Source organism: Pundamilia nyererei, unplaced genomic scaffold (genome assembly GCF_000239375.1).
Source record: "Pundamilia nyererei isolate P.nyererei 1_Seehausen unplaced genomic scaffold, PunNye1.0 scaffold00026, whole genome shotgun sequence".
NCBI lineage: Eukaryota > Metazoa > Chordata > Actinopteri > Cichliformes > Cichlidae > Pundamilia > Pundamilia nyererei.
The window spans coordinates 306,263-321,743 of NW_005187427.1; the positions used below are offsets into that span (position 1 = coordinate 306,263).

General features: G+C 43.7%; 1 protein-coding gene across 1 annotated transcript in view; it reads right to left on the reverse strand.

Annotated features, from left to right (window-relative positions):
- The window catches only part of jade2 (jade family PHD finger 2), a 216,734-nt gene extending 201,253 nt beyond the window's left edge, over positions 1 to 15,481 (reverse strand). The window contains exon 1 of the mRNA XM_005727707.1: positions 14,528 to 15,481. The gene's annotated coding sequence lies outside the window, so the exon portion shown is untranslated. The remainder of the gene's footprint in view (positions 1 to 14,527) is intronic.

The following is a 15,481-nucleotide window of genomic DNA, read 5'->3' on the forward strand; positions in this document are numbered from 1 at the left end:
GCTAGCACAGGCTTTAAACTCTTTATCCCTAAGAACGTTTAGGAGAAAATTCAAAGCCCCAAAGCTGCAAGTTTTATTTAGTACCTTAATTCTAAAACCATGTTAACACTTAAAGAAGTTCCCAAAAGTAAAGCTAATACTGACAGCATGCATGGCATCCTGCAGAGTTTCACAGTCCACTCTTGTGATCATTTTATAGGGATCACTGTGTGTCGCTGCAGCCAGTAAAACTTCATCAGCACCGTTATTAAGTGAGCAGATGCTACTACAGCTGAAAACGGGAAATAAGGAGTCATAAAAAAAGCACTGTTTGCTTTAGAACATCTTGACAGCAGCATACGGCCCACCTCGGGCAAGAGTAAACGTGTAAAGGTATTGCACTCAGATAGTCAAATCCGATCTGTCAATCACGCCGTGAGTGGGACTGTGCCACCTTTCCACGCTTCAAATTTTCCATCAGTTTTGTCACTTCCTTTGGAAGTAAGTTTCCTCTAAACAAAAGCAAGACTAAAACTTTCACATCATTTAAAATAACAAGGGATGCTATAACAACAAAGATTTTTCCTGTAGAGCAGCTGACGGATGATTTCTTTCTGATAACTGAATGAATTCTTTCATCTATAAAACTAAAACTAAAAAAAATACAATTCTAAAAACAAGGAAATAAACCAGGGAAAAGCAGAAAATACATTAAGGAGCGTTGAAATAAAGAAATGTGCTCGCTTTGCTTTAAATACCTTATCAATACTCTAAGTCCACAGCATTTCACTTCCTCTCAACTGAGCGATTGATTGAGGGTCTGAGATTAATCACGGCTAGTTAACCCACGTGTGATCGTGTGCAGCTCAACGCACATTTGCATCGTAAAAGATTATTCGAGTTTTTATTTGGCCTAGTCTGACTTTAAAAAAAAAATAAAGTCTTTCTTCTCCGTCCCCCAGCTTCCAGATCTATGATTGGCTGCATCCCATTTGTCATCCTGTCCATCCGTCTGTCTGCCTATAAGCTTGCCATCTGTCTTTCTGTCTGTCTGACTGCTTGACTCTTTGCTTCTCTGCCCGTCTACCCATTTGCCTGCCATCTGTTTAACTGTCTGCAAGTATGTCGCTCCTCTGCTTGGCTGTCTGTCTGTCCCCAGTCAGAGAGAGACAGACTGTGGATGACGGTGCACTTACTTCAGCAGGAAAACACTAGTCGGTGGCCGGTGTCTGTTTTAGCACTGTGCAGCACTTAAGGTCAGCACAACAACGGTTACCATGATGGCGATCTATTATTAAGAGACTGTAGCTGTAAAAGCCCAGTGAGCGCACACACACACACACACACACACACACACACACACACACACACACACACACACACACACACACACACACGTGCAGCCCTCTCTTGAGATGAGCATGCAGTCTGGCTGTCAGAAGAAAACAGATCCATCAACAATAAAAACACATTAAGTGACTGCTGGAACATCTGGGCACGTATGCACGACCTAAGAGAGGCTGGGATACATGCTGGTTTATTATTCATAAAGAGAAACAAGCATATAAAAATGAATAGTTAAACAGTGCAAATGAGCAAAGGTGCTCTGCAGCTGCACGCACGTACACGCGCCGAAATGACGCAAGCACCAACAACAACAAAACCCGGGAAGTAAAGCTTCCTGTCATTCAGCGCACCCGAACACACAGACACACAAACAGTTGGCCAGTGCTCAGCACTCCTCGACTTGCCAGAGGTCAGTCGGTTTGATAAAGAATCCTTGCATATAAATTGCTTCATAACAAGCCATCTCTCTGAGGCAGTGCTCCGTGTGCGTGCGGGAGAAGATTTGTGTATTTGTGCATTTAATCTGTGTGTTTATTTGTGTGTCTCTTTCGCTATGATCCTAATGTTGTGTGTAGCTTGATTGAACAGAGTAAAGACCTGCCTGCCTGGGGAACAAAGAGCCTAAAAAAAATTTTAAAAAAAATCTTAAAAGCCTTTGGCAACATCCAAACCTGGAGGACGCCGAGCTGCGCCCCCCCCGCCCACTTACGACTTTCTTCTCTTCCTTCTTTTTTCTTTTACTCGCTTCCTTTCCATCACTCACTTTTCCACCTCTAACCTTATCATTTCTTTCCATCACAGTATCCAATCTCCTTCGCTGCTGCTCTCTGTATCCTCAAGTCCTTGAATTTTATTTATTTTTTTGGTAAATTCCACCTCTCGCTCAGTCACTCTTTGCCTGACGTTTTCTCACTTTCAATCCTCTGTTCAAACCCAGTTTACTGATCACCTCATCAATACTGACTATTTCCTTTCCTTCATGGCGGTGTGTGTGTGTGTGTGTGTGTGGGGGGGGAAGTTAAAAAATGAGATGCGATGGACAGGAACCAATTAATGAAGTGTGTGTTCCTGTGCAGACCTAATGCTGCGTGCACAAGCAAGACAACAACTGCTAGAGGGCACGCAGGGAAGACTGCGACGCTTACACTCGCACACATCCAAGTCTATTTTCACTCTCCCCAACCCGTCTCTCATCCACCCACACACACACACACACACACACAGCTATTTTTGGACAGTCACTGGAGACAAGGTAGGAAAAAGAGAGTTTGACAGGTACAGAGAGAAAGAGCACCAAAGAAAGGAATCACAAAGATTCATAAAGTGAGGCGGGGAGACCAGGGAGAGAGACAGAGATGGAGAAATAGGGCAACTGTTGTGAATGAGCTGAAAGAATCGAAATGTCAGAGTGGGTGTCTACTAGTGTGTGATGTTGGGTATCAAGTATTTACCTCAACATCAAACGTATGTGCATGCACACAGAGACCTATGTGCTCGATGAAAAAAAAAGGGGGAGAAGAGAAAACACACACACACACATCAAACATCTTCATCAGGTTCATGCTAACAGGTGTGCAAGAAAGGAGGCGGCGACTAACTCACACATCGCAACATGAAAGGTAGCGAAACACACGCGCGTTTCTCGTGCTAAGTGTATTAGGCTGCGATCCAGCTTTCAACACTGACACTTCAAGAGGAAGAAGTTTTTTTTGGTGTTCTGTTTAGATGAAGTGCGACGGGTTAGAACAAGTTTTGTGTGTAGTTCGTTTATTTGGACGTGTCACTCCCATCTGTGATTTATCTGGCATTAAGATGTTAATAATCTTGGCAAACATGGAGACTCGATAGCATCACTGTGTGAAAAAATATAACTGGAAGCTATTCTAGTTTAGACTATCAAGGATGTGTAATGTAGCAATTTTGTTCTGGCGCATACGGTAAATTTGTCGCAAATGATTGATGATTGATCAAAATTTTAATTTATCAAGTAAACATTCAGAGGGAACATTTCAATTTTGGTCCTGAGAAAAGCTGCCACGAAATTTTGTGTAGGCACTCGTGATTCTGGAAGGATGGTGCGCCTACGGTTTTTGGTAGTAGTTTATTCTGCGTGGCACCAATTCAACAAGGTGCTGGAAACATTCCTCAGAAATTCTGGTCCATGATGAAAAGTTCCTGTTCCTCCACATCCTAAAAGTGCTCCACTGGATTGAGAGCTCATGACTGTGGGGGCCGTATGAGTACAGTGAACTCTTTGTCCTTTTCAAGTTTGAGATGATTTAAGCTTTGTGACATGGTGTGTATCCAGCTGGAAGCAGCCATCAAAACATGGTTACACTGTGGTTACACTAAATTCTAGCCCTACTATCTGAATGCTGCAGCAGAAATTAACACTCATCAGACCAGGCAACCTTTTTCCAGACTTCTCTTGTCTACTTTTGGTAAGCCAATGTAAATTATAGCCTCCTTTTCCTCTTTTGAGCTTATGGCACCTGGTGTGGTCTCCTGCTGCTGTGGCACATCTGCTTCAAAGTTCGATCTCTTCTGTGTGCCTTGGTTGTAACGAGCAGTTACTGAGTTACCGTTGCCTTCTTATCACCTTCAAACAATCTAGCTATTCCCCTCTGACTTCTGGCATCAACATCACCCAGAGAGGTGCGACTCACTGGACTTTTTCTATTTTTCAGACCATTCTCTGGAAACCCTAGGGACGGTTATGGGGAAAGTAACAGTAGATGAGCGGTTTCTGAAATGCCAAGACCAGCAAATTCTGGCACCAACAACCATGCCATCGCTTAAGTCGTTTTTGTTGCTAGCATGTGATTGGCTAATTAGAAATTTGCCAATTGAGTGTATCTCAGTAATATTTCAACAAATCTTCATGCAAGCCCTTTGTCTAGGGTGATCGTGGCTCATGGCTCAAGAGTTGGCAGTTCGTCTTGTAATTGGGAGGTTGCCGGTTCGAGCCCCGGCTCCGACAGTCTCGGTCGTTGTGTCCTTGGGCAAGACACCTCACCCATTGCCACCTACTGGTGGTGGTCAGAGGGCCCGGTGGCGCCAGTGTCCGGCAGCCTCGCCTCTGTCAGTGCGCCCCAGGGCAGCTGTGGCTACAATGTAGCTTGCCATCACCAGTGTGTGAATGTGTGGATGAATGGGTGGATGACTGAATGTAGTGTAAAACGCTTTGGGGACTAAGGGGACTAAGCGCCATAGGGACTAAGTAAAGCGCTATACAAATACAGGCCATTTACGCACTAACTTTTTAACTAGTATCACTGTCAGTTCAAAACATCCAGTGCTTTGGGATATTACAAACGGCAAGCATTAAACTTAAAGTACTGCCTTGTGCGTGTATGTGTAAGCAAAGCCTCAAATAGCTGCTAGCATGGCTGCAGACCATCATGGCAACACATGAGGTATTTAAAGCAAGTTTTTCATTTGTCCATCCTCACACGTCAGAAGGAACAGATACGTACAACTTCTGCTGTAATCAATACAGCTGTCCGCGCAGACTGTGCACAGGCTCGTGCTTCACTTCCTTTGGTGGCTCAAACTCAATAATGTGACCAAAAAGCATCCTGCATAGACAGTGACAGGGAACTAGAATTTCCTCCTCCATCCTCTAGGAGTTGAGTTGGACTCCTTGTGTTTGTGCAGTCTGTACCCTTTCCAGGGTTTTATGGTGGTGAGAAGGTCATGTGAAGGCAACATCTAAAAGCTGCTTCAATATTATGGTTTAACTCTGCTAAAATGGTGCTGCTAACTTTCAGCTCTTGGAGATAGACATATATTCTGGGTTTAAGGTTATCTAAGAAACTAGCCTTCAGCATTTCAACAAAAAAGGAATAAGTTGTGGATCAGTTATTCAATACATTTTTTAAACCCAGGCTGCTGTATAGTGCAACCCACTGACACGGCGAGAGCTCCATCACAAAGGTAGAAACCACCAATAAACCTGAAGTGAAAAAGAAAACAAACCGCAGCACACAGCAGTACTCAACATCTCAGCCGGAAACTCCATGCGCTCACGACCTCACTCGGTAATACACACCTCCACCCCTTCACATCTAACTGACTGTTAGGCTCAGAGCCACTTAAGAGCAGTCATGAGTCACTCTCTGATGCTGATATCACCATCACCATTCCCATCAGCCCTCTCCCCTGTGGTCCCCCCCTCCCGCTGAACGCTCCGTGGGGATCCGCCGAATGGAAGGAAACTTGCTACTCATGTCAAATACAGAAGACTGTTGTCTCCGTAAAGTGAATTAGTTTTCTGGTATTGCTCTCAGGGGAGCAAAGCTTCCCTAAGTGAAGCGTAACATAAGAGAGAAGCAAAAGACAAAGACCCCCTGCCAGCAGTAGCATGGTTTAAATGAAGAACGTTAACGATGCTAGAAACGACAGTTTGTAAAGGCTTCTAAAGGAATATTGTTTCCATTTCACGATTACGATTTAGGTGCTTTATTAGTAACTTTATTTTTTGTTATTAGGATTTTTTCCTTTCCCTTTTTCCTCCACTGACACGTACCAATCCACTGGTTGAATGTACTTTGGCAGCCATAAGAAAAGCAGCTTCAGTATTTTATAGACTCAGGCGACTTGATCAATATATCAGCTTTTGACAATTGATGTCTATTGCACGCTGAATAGATGTCAGACAATATAAGCTGATGCAGATAAATACAACTAAATAAACGATACGACCAAGACAAAAGCTGTGGTAGTTTGTAAATATAATTAAAAAAACGCGAATTCACTGTGTAATTGTGTAACTTTATTAGCAGCGTCCTCCTGAAATGAGCCAGTAACATTAAAATTAACATCCTCCTCTCTGCTCCTTAATGCTCTCTGGTCGCTATGGTAACGCTTAAATGTTTCTTTCAAAATAAGAAACGAAACTACAACACGGGAAAAGACCCAATGAAATCGAGTTATTGATAAAAACCCTGAAAACCATAAATTTCAACTCTTGTGGCCCGATACCAAACAACTGACGGACCGGTACCGGGCCGTGGCCTGGGGGTTGGGGACCGCTGACCTTCATGACAAGAAAACTGTGGTGGGTGCAATGGCACTACATCGGGGAAAGCAGGGTAACCAAGAAGAGCAGTGCTTGCCTAATCAAATATAAAAATACACATCACTTAAAACACACCAAAGGGAAAGCAATCTCTCCCAAAAATGACATCACATCCATGCAAGCTGTGCTTTGCTGCTCTTTTGGCAGCTTGTACAACTCTCATTATTGATAACCTTGTGCATTTGCCATTGCCATCACAGCTATTTTCAAAATGGACAAGCTCGAGGAAAGACTGCGCGATCAAATTCGGCCGTAGAAGCAATTATAAGACACATATGTGGAAGTACAGGCATTCCCAGATGGGACAGGGCTCATGGAGGGAGATGTGTAAATGAGTTACAAACTGCTTTGTTTACATCCTTAGGATTACAACCAAAAATAGCAAAATGGGCTTGTACAAATGAACATATCAGAATCAAAATCAGACAATCACACCCACGTAATTCAATAATTGCCCAGCATTGCAGTGTTGACAAAGTAGGTAGGGTTATAAAATGCTTTCTAGGAATACCTTACACAATAGCTCAGTCTAAAAATAGCTGCCTGACAGATAGACCATACCTGAAGCCTTTGATCTCACATATACCTTGTAGCATTACGCACATACAAACTAGTTTACTTTATGCATATCAATACCTCAAGCAGCTTCCCTCGACAGTGTCTGTTTCTAAGTACAATGCTCATGCTAGCTATAAAGAAGCAGTTAAATCCTTAAGGGACTCCGTCTCAGTAAAACAGTGTTAAACTCGGGAAGAAAATAAGGAAACTCTGAGGACGGCAGCAGAAGAGAGGAAGTGCGCTTGCGTTATGAAGAGGGAATAAATGGAGCAAAAGACAAAAACCTTTACACACACTTAATGCTGCTACACCAAATGTGCACGCACACATATGCACACAAACCTGAGAGGCCAAACAAAAGAGCCACAGAAATCAAATAGATTTCCTTTATCACCTTGCTGGCTCCAGCCACCAGAACATTAACACAATATTTATTGATGCTGCCACTGCTCCTGCTGCTGCCACTGCATTATGGGAGCAGGGATGAGTGAGCGAAAAACAGAAAGATAGGAGAGAGAATGAAAGGGAATTTAAAAAAAAAAAAAAGCGGGAACAAGGCTGAGGTCCAAATCATTTTCTAACTAAGCCTCCCGCTCCATCTCCTAAAATCTGCTGACAAACAATAAAGAAGGTGAATCGGAGCCAGGGAGCCTCGGGCTCTGCCAAAAACCCGGGAGGAGAAAGAGCAAAAGGGGACGACAGGTGGGAGGAGGGAAGGTGGGAGGGAGGGAGAAACACAGAGAGATGGAAGGCTGATCCAGAGCTCCCGTCTCCACTGCCATCGGGAGTTCATTAGCCTTTGGAAGGAAGGACGACAAGGACAGAGATTGAGGATGAGCACTCTGCCCTTCACCCTCTAGTAACCCCGACTACCTGCACCTCCCATCCTTTACCCTACATCTTGTCTTTCATCTTCTATTACTACCTTTCACCTCCCTCTGTCGCTGTCTTCGACTACCTCCTCAACAACTCATCGCCTTTGTTCTGCCTCTCTTTTAAGTTTATCCTAATTTCTGGCAGTTCAAAACACACATGTAGCATCTCGACACATGCACATTAAACACAAATAAGTGCAGTAAAGGCTTATTTTCCTCTCGAATCACTGTGCGTTCCTACAGCAAAGGAAGGCCGGACATACTGTTTCTATCTGTTGTTTACTCCCCTCGCTCAGCACACAAACATACACATACCTACTCCTGAAACTCTTCCCATCAGGAGCTCAGGCGGCATCTGTCAGCCTGTCCATCAATGTGCTTACAACTAGACTTTTATTTTTATTTTCTTCCCCTGGAAATAAGAGTAGGAGGTAGAGAGAGAGAAGAGAATAACCCAGCAAACCAGGAAGAAAAGGGAAAATGTGTCTGAGCATAATAACAAATGTTTCTGCTTTTTAACTTTGTGCACGAGTCACCTGAGACTCTACAACTGTGGGCTAACTTAAATATTTCACAGATTTTCACAGATATACTATATTACTTAAACACATGTACATATAATATGCATCTCTTAGTACGGCTGATGTAGTTAAAAGGGTCCTATTATCCCCATTTTCACTTGCCTCGAGTTAGTTTGCATAATTTACAGATCAAAATAATCCTCATTAAATTAGGCCTTGGTGCAGCATGTAACCCTCCCTTTAAGCTAATTGGCTGCCCCATCTAAACAAAAAGTCTGAACATTAAATAGATGAGGCTTCTCATAGTCAAAGTTTTGTGCCTGAAGATATCTTACGGATATCTGCTGCCTGTGTAAATTCAGGGCCACTCGAATAGGTTTTGCCAAATACCCTTGCTCTTATTTTGACAGTTCAGTCGCTGCATACAGCAGTGGCCCCTCAGACAAACTCTAACTCTACCTTCTTGGACCGCAGCTGGTCATGATATACTCCTCTGGAGATCCACTGTGAGCAGGAGGGTCACCCTAACCAGAGCCTGCAGCAGGCTGACAGCTAGTGCTGCTACTCTGTAGTCCTCTGAGGCTACAGAGTAGAACAAGGACTACCTCCACCAGCTGCAGTCCAAGACGATAGCACTGAAGTCTGTCTGTAGGATGAGGAACTTATTGCAACAGATTCTTTTTGTTCTCTGCTATTTATTCTGAAAAAGCATATATGGGATTACATATTACTTCAGTTAATAAAAGGGTGGGTGAGCTTTCTTTCGTGTGCATACACAAGCGTGCATGCCCTGCTTTGCTACTGCAGCAGTTCTGTGGGCAACACAAGCATAATCCCTCATTATTTGAAACTTTGGGCTGGTTTACAGTATCAGAAAAAAAGGATAAAGCAATATGTGCTAATTCCTGTGCAATACCACTATAAAAATAATTCTAGTGAATAGGGCTGGGCCATATCATACCGTTCACGGTAATATCGGTATAATGTTGGGCAACGACAAGAAAATGAAATATCACGATAGAATATGGGTAAAACGTGCATGCGCAGTGCCTTTGTTTTCATACGCACAAAGCGGATCGTTGAATGAAACGGATGAACCAGGTTTGTAAAAATGCTCCAACTTCAGTGGTGTGGAACTGGTTTGGCTTTCGTCCGTCAGACACACAACAAAGCACTATTTTTGGTAAGAGCATGCTAGCGGGCCGTCGTTATTACCGTGTTTTTTGGAAAATACGGCACACTTAAAATCAATCCTTTGATTTTTCTGAAAGTCGACAGATTATAATCCCGTGTGTATGTATGAATTCTGGTTGTGTTTACTGACCTCGAAACGATTTTATGTCGTACACGGCGCTCGAAAATCTGTCAAATGTTTTAGTACGACTTTGCTAAGCTACAAACCCGCAGCGAACCCCATATATAATCCTGACTGCCCACTTCGTTGAGACAGTCCTGCCATAAGAGGACCAGAGCTGAATGAATAGCTCATTTTTGCTTATTTTCTCCTTTGTTTACATGTGAATTTTTCTTGAATTTACCCGCTTTGCTTATTTTAAACTAATCAAATAATTTATTTTTCCATTTTGTTTGTGTTCTCCCGTAAGACTTGAAGCTTTCGACCGGTCAGACCTACATCTGTGGTTTCACACAAAATTTCCAAACAAGCAAAGATCCCAGGTTCAGTCTGTCACAAATCCTTTTGGAGCTGCATCGGAAAGGACATCCAGGGTAAAAAAAAGAAAAAAACAATAGCAGGTTCTATATATACCTAAGTTTTTTTTATTTAAAATACAATTTTATAATGCTCTACATTTAAGTTTGACAGAAATAGTCATTACACTGATATGAAAAAATTATAATAACAAGTTTTTTTTCCCGACACAGTTTTTGTTCAAAAAGGCTTTCCTGTAAAATGTAACAAAAAAAAAAAAAAAAAGCATCATTAATTTTTCTGAAAAAACATCTGGTGCACCGCAGCATCCACTGCTCTCATTCAGTCAACAAGGGACAGGTTTTGCAGACCAAACAGTTAGGAAGCACATTCCAATTACTCCTGCAAAAGTCTTCTCTTGAAATATGTTCCACATTTTCCTCCTCGCCAGTGTTCTGTGCAGGTGTGCAGACTTTGCAATTATCCCTTAATAACAAGGCTGACTCACAGTGACATGAGAAAAAAATATATAAAAATGAAAACACCCCCTCTCCCCTTGAAGTCTGACGTCATCTCCTGCTCACAGAACAGCAGGTTAGCATGTGCACGCATGCACACGCACAAGAAGCCGCTAATGAGGTTCTAGGCCACAGCGGGGTCATCTGCTTCGAGCAAACACTGACAGAACACATCAGGGTAATGCATAAAAACATGCCTGCGGCATTTAAGCCAACACATGGTTTGTTTCGTGCTGCAAAACCTCTAAGACACGACAAAAATCTGTGCAGGACAAACTAATTAACACAATCTGAACTAAGCTAAACTGTAAGTGAACTAATGGCAACTTCACATATGAATTTATTCTGAATAAAACATTAAAGTTTTTGTTGTTAAAAGTATTTTCTACTTTCCTGATTTTTTTTAGCATATTTGTCTTAAATTTGTCATCACCAGACACATTTTAATATTCCAGTTAAATAAAAAAATACAGCTTTTAAATGCTGATTTCATTTATTAAGAGTTATCCAAACCTGAGATATCCAAAATTAATTATGCCACTCCTCATATTAAATCATGAAAAAAACTGATTAACCATATTTTTTTGGAAAGCTGAGTTCAACTTTACAAGCAGCTGCCAGTCTTAGTGCCAGACCTGTTGAGCATTTCTAAGGCTTTATTACTTCAATAAACCACAGCGACAGTCAACAGTGGTATTACCTTCCCAGTAATGGTCCACCTACCAAATGAGCTCATCAACGACTCATCCAGGTTGTCATAAAAGAACCCAAACAACATCTAAAGGACTGCTGGTCTTATTTGCCTCAGTTAAGGTCAGGTCATATCAACAGTCAAACATGGTGGCGGTAGCAAGATGATGTGGGGCTGCTTTGCTGTTTCAGGACCTGGACACTTTGCTGTAACTGTTGATCACACCAGCAAGTTCACCTCTGAATATCTCAAAAAACAAAAGAAACAAAATGAATGTTTTGGAGTGGCCCAGTCAAAGTCCAGACTTAAATCTAATTGAGATGCTTCGGCACGACCCTAGACAGGCTGTTCATGCCGAAATAGCCTCGAATAACTCTGGAAAGAAGAGTGTGCCAAAATTCCTCCGCAGTGATGTAAAAGACTATCATTGGTGAGTATCTCAAACGCATGATTGCAATTTATGCTGCCAAGGGTGGCGGTGGCACAACCAGTTATTAGGTTTAGGGGGCAATTTTTACACAGGGTAGGTTTTGAATGATCTTTTTTATCCCTTAATAAATTAAATCACCATTGAAAAACTGCATTTTGCATTTACTCTGATCTTTGTCTAATGATAAACGTTTGAATGTGACAAGTATGCAAAAACGAAGAAATCAGGAAGAGGGCAAATATATAAATAGTGCTGTGAAAAAGCATGTAGGAAACACAAAGTAACAATAATAATGAAAAAAATTAAGAATGTTTAATCGTCTCAAACTACAAGAAATTTCAGCTGAACAGTTACAGTATTGTGACACAGATACACAAATCCTCCTCAGCTAGTAGCCCACATGCTGCTGGGTTAGTTAGTTGGTTACTAAGCAGATCAGAGCAGAGAGCTATGAACATGACAGCTAGCCAACACGCCTGAAGGCAGCCATACACACACACATGCTCAGCTGGTTCCCATCCTTCCTATACGACAAATCTCCAAATCTAACTCTTAAAAAAACCCCAAAACAACAACAACAACAACAACAACAACAACAACTATACACGCTTTCGCAGCCTTCATCAGCGATGTGCGTAAAAACATCCATTTGTGTGTATGTGTGTGACGGATTGAGGGTACGGTTTAAGTGACGTCAGCCGTCCATTCATGAACAGCATCTCTCCTCCTCCTCCTCATCATCACCTACGTAGCCAGCTAATGCGATACAACACACCACGTGGGGGACCTTACCCCCTTTTCCAGCCAATAAGAGCTGAGCGCTTAACGCAGCAGACACTAATACTCACAGACACACACGCAACACTACACCCACGCCTAGACACACGTGTGAGTACGGGCACATGTGAGGCTTAAAAGGTCTGCAAATGACATGGTGTGAAGGGAGTGGCGGTACGATGGATGGATGGATGGATGGATGATGGAGAAGTTGGTGGAGAAAAGCACAAAAGAGTGGATGGAGTACAGAAAGAGAGGGAGAGTTGAATGAGATGGAGCAATGGAAGATGAAGAAGCAACTGAAATACAGACGACTGGCTGGAGGGCTGTCATCAAAAATGTGGAAGCAAAATAACAACAGCACTCATCCCCATTCGCTGATTTTGTAAACAACCACTGTCTCTAGGCGAGCGAAGAGAGACCCGAGGGAGGGAAGGTGGAGAGCGGGAGAGAAATGAGCATGAGTGAGAACAAGATAGCACTGCATCAGAAAAAGATATGAAAAAAAATTTAAGAAGGGGCTAGAGGGATAGAGAGAGAGCTGTTATACCCCCACACACCATGACTCATCTCCGGTTTCATACCCAGCGGGAGGAGGACGGTTGTGTGTCTGTGTTTGTGTTTGTGTGAGGAAGACAATCTGAGGTGAAGGTATGTATATGTGCGCATCTGTGTAATCGCTACCTGCATCCATACTTGAGGATCAGAGTAGGCATGAAGCACGTGGAGTTGTTGGCATATGTGCACAGGTCTTGCTTGCAAGTGGCGATCGTGATGATGATGATAATGATGCACATGTGTATGCGTGTGTGAGGAAGGGTAGGTGGGAGGGAAGGCTGTCACTACTGGGAACATCTAACAAATCTCCAGACAATTCAATTGATTCAACGCTAGAGCCACTTCAGCCTTTCTGAACTAAAAAAAAAAAAGATAAATTGCTCCACCCGTTAATAATTAGCACTAATAGGCAGATATACTTGTGTTCTTTGGAGATGCTCCAGGCAAATGTTGAAGAGTAGGTGGCCACAAAAAAAAAAAAAATCACACAGGAGGCAAATGCCCCAGTTATAACCCATTAATCCTGCAGACATCTGACTTGCAGCATCACCATCTGCATCCACGTGTCATGTCCTGGTGGTGTTGTTGTTTCCCCCCCTCCAGGTATGAATGCATCTGCCACACTCAGAGAGAGCTCTGACTTAGAGGTAAACAACAGCCCCCCCTTTTCTGACGCCAGCTAGATCGGCACAGCACGAAGCAGGAGGAAGGGGGATGGGGTGAAGGGGGCAGAGAGAAGTTGCTCTAATTCCTTGATGTGTGTATGCTTGCGTGCCCAGCCTTCCTAAAAGCAGTACAGCTTCCGCTGGTCCCTTTTGCCCGAACCCCCCTCCCTCCATTTACCGAGCAGTGAAGAAACCTGCAAATCCCCAGGGCCTGCAAATTGTTTGGTGCCACCAACACCCCAACCCCACCCCATCCCAGACCTCCTCCTCTCTTCACAACTTCACCTCATGCGCCTCTCCATGTGTGCGACCCTCAACACCCCCGCAAGTTTTCTTTTTTTCATTGTTTATATTTAAAATATCCCACACGACTCACCCCACTGCCGCGAACAATTACGCCCCGAAAAAATATAAATGCATAATAACAACAATAACCACACTCTTGGATACGCTCCAACTAACCAGCTCGCACTCTTTTGATTCCCACGGGGGGAGCTGGCTCGTTCACGTCACATTTTTCAAGCACAACAACATGGCCCGAGTGTCCCCGGTTAATTTCATGTCCCTGCAGTGAGTGCACCGGCTCTGCTTTCAAAGGCGCTGTTTGTCTTTTCTTCACTGCAACACGTAAAGCGCATATCCCCACGCCTCACCCACAACATCGCCACCTCTCCTGGACCCGTTTGCCCCGCTCACTGGCGGAGCGCCACAGCCGCGACTGTAACTCACAAGTCCGCTGCGAGAAAGTCCGTACACAGCTGCTAGCCTAGCTCTGATATAGCACTAGCAGCAGCAGCAAAGTGGACTTCGGATGTTTATTTTATTCTACTTTTATTTATTTATTTTTTTACTAAATCAGCGTTATTTCTTATTTTACCTTGATCGCTGTCTGCTTCGGGTACAGAGACGTCCTCAGTCCTGGACGGCGGGCGATTCCCAGAGATTAGGAGATCATTGGGAGCCAGGCACATGTAGTTCAACAGCGGAGGCGGTTTAGGACTAATTCAGCGTGCCCACTCGGTGCCCTGGCAGGCTGTTAGCAGTGCAGCTAAAAAAGCTGGCTCCTGGTCCACGCTAGGTGACAGGACTGTCCCTTCCCCTCCCCTCACCTCACCTCACCTCTCGGTGTGTTGACAGCGCGTCAGCTCTGCAAAGACCTACGACCGAGTCCAAATCCGAAATAAAAATCCCCCCCCAGCCAAAAAAAGTGGCAGCCAGGATGAGATACAGCCTCCACAAGTCAATAACAAACGGAGCGGGTGCAGCGGCCGGTCCTGCTACCGTTCACGGCGTAACGGGCTGCGAGGTGCGCACAACATAGCGCTCACAGGAAAGCGTGTCGCATTTTGCAAAAAGCAACCCCAAACGTGGTGTCAAAATCCGACTGTTTTCCTCTCCGGTGCCAGCCGCACGGGAGGAGGAGCAGGAGGAGAAGCGAGGATTTAAAAAGAAAATGAAATAAAGAAAAAGAAAAAAGGTCTGCTCTATTTCCAAGCGATGAGTCAGTAAAGATTGCAAGCCAGTTTCGCAACGTCCCCTTCCTTCAAAAATAAAACACAGCGCTCTCTCCTCCTCGTCTTCTTCACTTGCTCCGGTGCCTTGCCTCGCTTCCACTCCTCTGCCCGGTGCTGTGTACGTGCACACCGCTCTGCACAAATGCACAGGCGGGTCTTCTCTTGCTAGCCCTCTCCCTCCCACCCCCCGGGAAAGAAAAAAATAAAAAAGACAACACAGAATGAGAGAAAAATCAGCTCTTATCATCAGCTTGAAAACTCTTTTGGCGCCATATTTATGGCGTACTTTCAATTCACTGTTACCGCAAACTGCACTT